General features: G+C 39.6%; 1 pseudogene; it reads left to right on the forward strand.

The window, feature by feature from the left end:
• Positions 1-1,252: 1,252 nt before the first annotated feature.
• On the forward strand, positions 1,253-2,197 carry LOC101350428 (olfactory receptor 5B2-like; annotated as a pseudogene).
• The last annotated feature ends 3,803 nt before the right edge of the window (positions 2,198-6,000 follow it).

The raw sequence follows: 6,000 nt of genomic DNA on the forward strand, positions 1-6,000 counted from the left end.
TATTGTGCGTGTTTCTATTGCCATCTATCACTATGGATTAGCAATGCCCTCTTTACTACTGGAAGCAGAGTCTTCAACATCTTTAAGACTAACCAGATTTGGAAACTAATTTAGAAAATTTATCCTTACAATTTTGTTTCTCTAGAACCACTCTAGCTACCAAATGTCTTAGGCAGTGTTCTCTTTTGAGAAGCAAAACCAGTAAAGCATATAAATATATATATAGAGAGACTGCTATTAAGGAAATGGCTCGCGTTGTTATAGAAGTCTGTGGGTCAGCCTGGTGACCTCTCCTAATTCACGTAGCTGCTGGGGCTGGCAAACCCAAGATAGGCAAGTCAGACATCAGGGCTGTGGCTCACAGGCTGCAAAGACCTGTGAATCCCAAGACTGGTAGGGAAGACAGCAGGTAAGCTGCTAGCTGAAGTCCCAAGAACCAGAGATCAGATGAACAGGAGCCAGCTGCAGGATTCATTGCAAGCAAAAAGCCCACAAACTTTCAAGAAAGTCCACCTGTCCTGGATGCAGGCTACATCCCCAAGGAAACTCCCTTTCAGCTGATTGGCTACTCACAGTAGATCCCATCATAGAGGTGATCACATTATACCAAATCTCATCATGGATGTGATCACATCATCATATGACTGCCAAACTACATCGTAAGTGCCAGACCACTGAGAATCATAGCCCAGCCAAGTTGACACACAACTTTAAGGATCACAGTCTATGTATAGGTTCTGCATGAACGTAGGTTAGTGAGTATATATACATTCATATATGGATACATTATGTATACATACACACATGCCTGTACATATACATACATACATACATATATATATATATACACACACACATATATATATATATATATAGTGGTATGTGATCACCATGGAAGGGTAAACTCTTTCTAGACTGAGGAAATACGATTTGGGAGATGGATTCATTCTAGATGCATGACTTTGGACAAGTTATTACCTCTTTATGAACTTCAGTTTACTTATACATAAAATTAGTAACCTGGGAGAGTGTTCTATGACACACTTCAGCCTAAACAGGCTGTAATAATATAGATAATTTATATACAAAAATTTTTTGTTATGCACATTCTTTCTATCTGGAAAACAAAGTATTGTTACAATGAAACAATCAAGAGGGTATGTAAACATTTGAATTTCACTGCAATCTTTTTTCCATGTAACCCTCTGTTTTTACTTCACATTGCTACAGGGAACCTAGTGATTCCCAAATAATGTCCATGGAGAACAATAGAGAGGTGACTGAATTCATCCTGCTGGGACAAACTGATGCCCCAGAACTTCAGGTCCCACTGTTTGTAATGTTCACCCTTATCTACCTTATCACTCTGATGAGGAGCCGGGGATGATAGTGTAGATCCTGCTGTACTCTTGTCTCCACACTCCCACGTACTTTTTCCTCAGTAACCTCTCTCTGGTGGACTTTGGTTATTCCTCAGCCATCACTCCTAAGGTGATAACCAGATTCCTTACTGAAGACAAGATCACCTCCTACAATTCATGTGCTGTTCAGATGTTCTTATTTACAGTTTTTGCCACTACAGAAAGTTACCTCTTGGCTTCAGTGACCTATGACTGCTATGCCAGTGTGTAAACCCCTACATTACACCACCAACATTACCACAAGTGTGTGTGCTTGTCTGGCCATCAGCTTCTATGCCTGTTGTGTTCTGAATGCCTCTGCAAACAATGGAGACACCTTCAGTCTCTTTCTGTACATACAATGTGGTCCATCACTTACCTGTGATACTCCAGCAGTCATGGCTCTCTCTTGCTCTGATAGACGTGTTAGTGAGCTGGTTCTTGTTCACATAATGAGTTTTCATGTCTTTTTTGCTCTTTTGATTTTAATGATTTCCTACCTGTTCATATTCATCATAATTCTGAGGATGCGCCCATCTGAGGGACATAAAAAGGCTTTATCCACTCGTGCTTCCCACCTCACTGCTGTCTCTATCTTCTATGGGATAGGCATCTTCATGTACCTACAGCCCAGCTCCAGTCATTCCATGGACACAGACCAAATGGCATCTGTGTTCTGTGCTATGGTCATCCCCATGCTGAACCCTGTGGTCTACAGTCTGAGGAACAAAGAGGTCAAGAGTGCATTCAAGAAAGTTATTGAGAAGGCAAAACTGACTCTAAGGTTATCACTTTAACTATGTAGAACCCACAATAAGTTAGATTCATCCCTTTCAGAGCCTCATCACTTAATAAATTACATGTTAAGACCCATACTTAACTTCCTAAAATGATATTCCCCAGCATCCAAAGCCAGATGTCTAGTAAAAACTACACAAAGTGCTCAGATATGTAATATTTTAATGATGCAGTCTCATGGGGAACTTCAGAAGTGTGGGGCCGAGTTTCTCAAAAATTTAATAATCACATTTGATTTATTCACTTGTCCCATATCCATTTTTCTACCACATGTCAATTCAAACATGCATGCAAAACAGGGCACACATGAGCCCATGATTAGACTGCGTGTACATACGCCCTATGTAAGCACATTTATGCAAGAATGGGAAATTTGTCGAAGTGGTAAATGTAGTGTGGTTAGTTTTTTATTAAAAAAATTATAATAATAAATTGACGTATTGGAATATACATTTATGTTTAATCTGATTTGTTTCTTTATTGGAAGATCGCTTGTTAGAGTTCAAAATGCAGGAAAATGTGATATAGATTTTTTAATGAAAGTATACACTTTTGGGGGCACATTTTTTCCAGAGCTACATAAATATAGCATTTAAAATGAACTAATATTTCTGTCTTCACTGAGTCATTTGGTATAAACAGCATGTTAATATGATAATCTTCAAAAGGAAAAAAGGGCTGAGTAGTACAAGAAGGGGAATAATAAAGGAATTTTCCTATGTATCCAAAGTCAACTACTAATACTTCAAATTTTTTAAAAAAATGCACTGAGAGTAACAATCATGTTATACATTTTTCTGTCTACAAAGGCTTTGAAATGATTAACACCACTCATTTCATCAGTATTTTGGTTAGACACATTTTCTCTTATTACTATCTCACTCATTCACCCTGCTTTGTTCATATTAATTTCCTTGTTATTCCTTGACAACTCCAAGCATGGGGCTCAGGGCCTTTACACATGCTGTTCCTTCTGCCTAGAATGTTCTCTCACTCCCTTCAGGTCTCTGCTTAAATGTTACCATATCATAGAGGCATTCCTTGATCTCTTTTACAAAACACTGCCCTCCATAGACATGGTCCCTTCACCCTACTTTATTCTTTATAAATCCTACCAATACCCATCTATTGTATATTTGTTCAACCATTTATTATTATGTTCCCTAACTACAGTGTAGATTCCCATGAGAGCAGTGGCTTCATCTGCTTTGTTCACAACTCTATCCCAGGGCCTGAATGAATTCCTGGATCATGTTGTTAAGTGTCATCAAGTCAATTTTCAACTCCTAGAGACCGCATAGGATTTTCTTGGCTGTAATCTTACAGAAGCAGATCGCCAGGTTTTTCTCCTGCAGAGCCGCTGGATGGGTTGGAACTGCCAGCCTTTAGCAGTCGAGCAGTTAGCCAATATCATCTGTGAGTACTGTGCTTCTTTTAAATAATCATCTATATAGACCAAACGGTCAATATTTACCCTAGAGCAAAGATAAGAAGATGGGGGGTGTGGGGGCAGGGAGCTAGATAAATGGAAACAGAATCAGAATGGAAATAATGAGAATGTTGACACTTTGTGAAAAATGTAACCAATGACACTAAACAATATGTATAGAAATTGTTAAAGGGGAACCTACCTTCCTGTGTAAACTTTTACCAATACTACAATTAAAATAGTCATGAAGTATGAGCTTACTTAAAAGTTTAATATTTGAATCAATTTGGAAAACTACTTCATACAATTAGCTCCAATGATTCTAAATATTCATGTTGTTGTTAAAAAAAAAAAAAAACAGAACAAAACATTGCCATCAAGTCGAATTCCGACTCATAGCAACCCTATAGGAAAGAGTAGAACTGCCCCATTGGGGTTCCAAGGCCGTAAATCTTTACAGAAGCCGACTGTCACATCTTTCTCCATAAGGGTGGCTGGTGGATTTGAACCTCCTGCCTTTCGGTTAGCAGCTGAGTACTTAACCACAGCACGACCTGGGCTCCTTGTTGTTGTTAGTTGTTATCAAGTCGATTCTGACTCATGGGGACCCCATGTGTACACGGTAGAACTATTTCATAGGGTTTTCAAGGCTGGGAACTTTCAGAAACAGATCACCAGATCTATCTTCCAAGACGCCTCTGGGTGGGTTCAAACCACCAACCTTTTGACTAGTAGTCAAGCGTCACTTAGTTTGTGCCAACAAAGACTGTTAAATATTCACAGAAAGCATAAATGTAATATCTATCAATAGTAAACGTAATTTACATCCAACATTCTAGTATGTACAACATTTATATATTTGATTTTGATCCTCTGGGAGCCTGATTCTATAACAAAGCTACCCATGGAAATTTGCATTGATGTCTTCCTTTTCTGTCTGTACACTTAGAAGCATTCAAATGCTCAAGATTTGTAAGACTATGCTTGCATGTCTTAAGATGGTCTTGTGGATATTAGTGTGGGCAGAGTGGCTTAATACAAATATTCTCTTCTGGCTCTAAATCTATGCTGATGCTGCTGGATCTTCTGCTGCAACACTTTTTTTTTTTATTGTACTTTAGATGAAGGTTTACAGAACAAATAGTTTCTCATTAAACAGTTAGTACACGTATTGTTTTATGACCATGATTAACAACCCCACGACATGTCAACACTCTCCCTTCTCGACCTTGGGTTCCCTATTACCAGCTTTCCTGTGCCCTCCTGCCTTCTAGTCCTTGTCCCTGGACTGCCGTGCCCCATTAGTCTTGTTTTGTTTTGTGGGGCTGTCTAATCTTTGGCTGAATGGTGAATCTTGGGAGTGACTTCATTACTGAGCTAAAAGTGTGTTCGGGGGCCATGCTCTTGGGGTTTCTCCAGTCTCTGTCAGGCCAGTAAATGTGGTTGTTTTTTGTGAGTTAGAATTTTGTTTTACATCCTTTTCCAGCTGTGTTCAGGACCGTCTGTTGTGATCACGGTCAGAGCAGTCCGTGGTGGTAGTCAGGCACCATCTACCTGTACTGGACTCAGCCTGGTAGAGGCCGCGGTAGCTGTGGTCCATTAGTCTTTTGGACTAATCTTTCCCTTGTATCTTGTTCTCTTCATTCTCCCTTGCTCCCAAAGGGGTGAGACCCGTGGAGTATCTTAGATGGCTGCTCACAGGCTTTTAAGACCCCAGATGCTATTCACCAAGGTAGAATGTAGAACATTTTCTTTATAAACAGTATTATGCCAATTGAGTTAGATGTTCCCTGAGACCATGGTCCCCACAGACCTCCGCCCAGCAATTCAGTTCCTCAGGGAGTTTGGATATGTCTGTGGAACTTCCATGACCTTTCCTTGTACAAGTCGTGCTGGCTTCCCCAGTATTGTGTACTGTCTTACCCTTTGCCAAAGTTATCACTTACCTATTGTCTATTTAGTGTTTCCCCACCCTCACCCCTCCCTTCCCTCATAACCAACAAAGATTGTTTCTTTTTGTGTGTGAACCTTTTCATGAGTGTTTACAGTAGTGGTCTCATACAATATTTTTCCTTTTGTGATTGACTTATTTCACTCAGCATAATGTCCTCCAGTTTCATCCATGTTATGAGATGCTTCACAGATTCATCATTGTTCTTTATTGTTGCATAGTACTCCATTGTGTGTATGTACCATAGTTTGTTTATCCATTCATCTGTTGATGGGCATCTAGGTTGTTTCCATCTTTTTGCTATTGTGAACAATGCTGCAATGAACATGGGTGTGCATATGTCTATTCGTGTGATGGCTCTTATTTCTCTAGGATATATTCCTAGGAGTAGGATTGCTGGATTGTATGGTATTTCTATTTCT

Source organism: Trichechus manatus, unplaced genomic scaffold (assembly GCF_000243295.1).
Source record: "Trichechus manatus latirostris isolate Lorelei unplaced genomic scaffold, TriManLat1.0 scaffold00240, whole genome shotgun sequence".
In the NCBI taxonomy this organism is placed as follows: domain Eukaryota; kingdom Metazoa; phylum Chordata; class Mammalia; order Sirenia; family Trichechidae; genus Trichechus; species Trichechus manatus.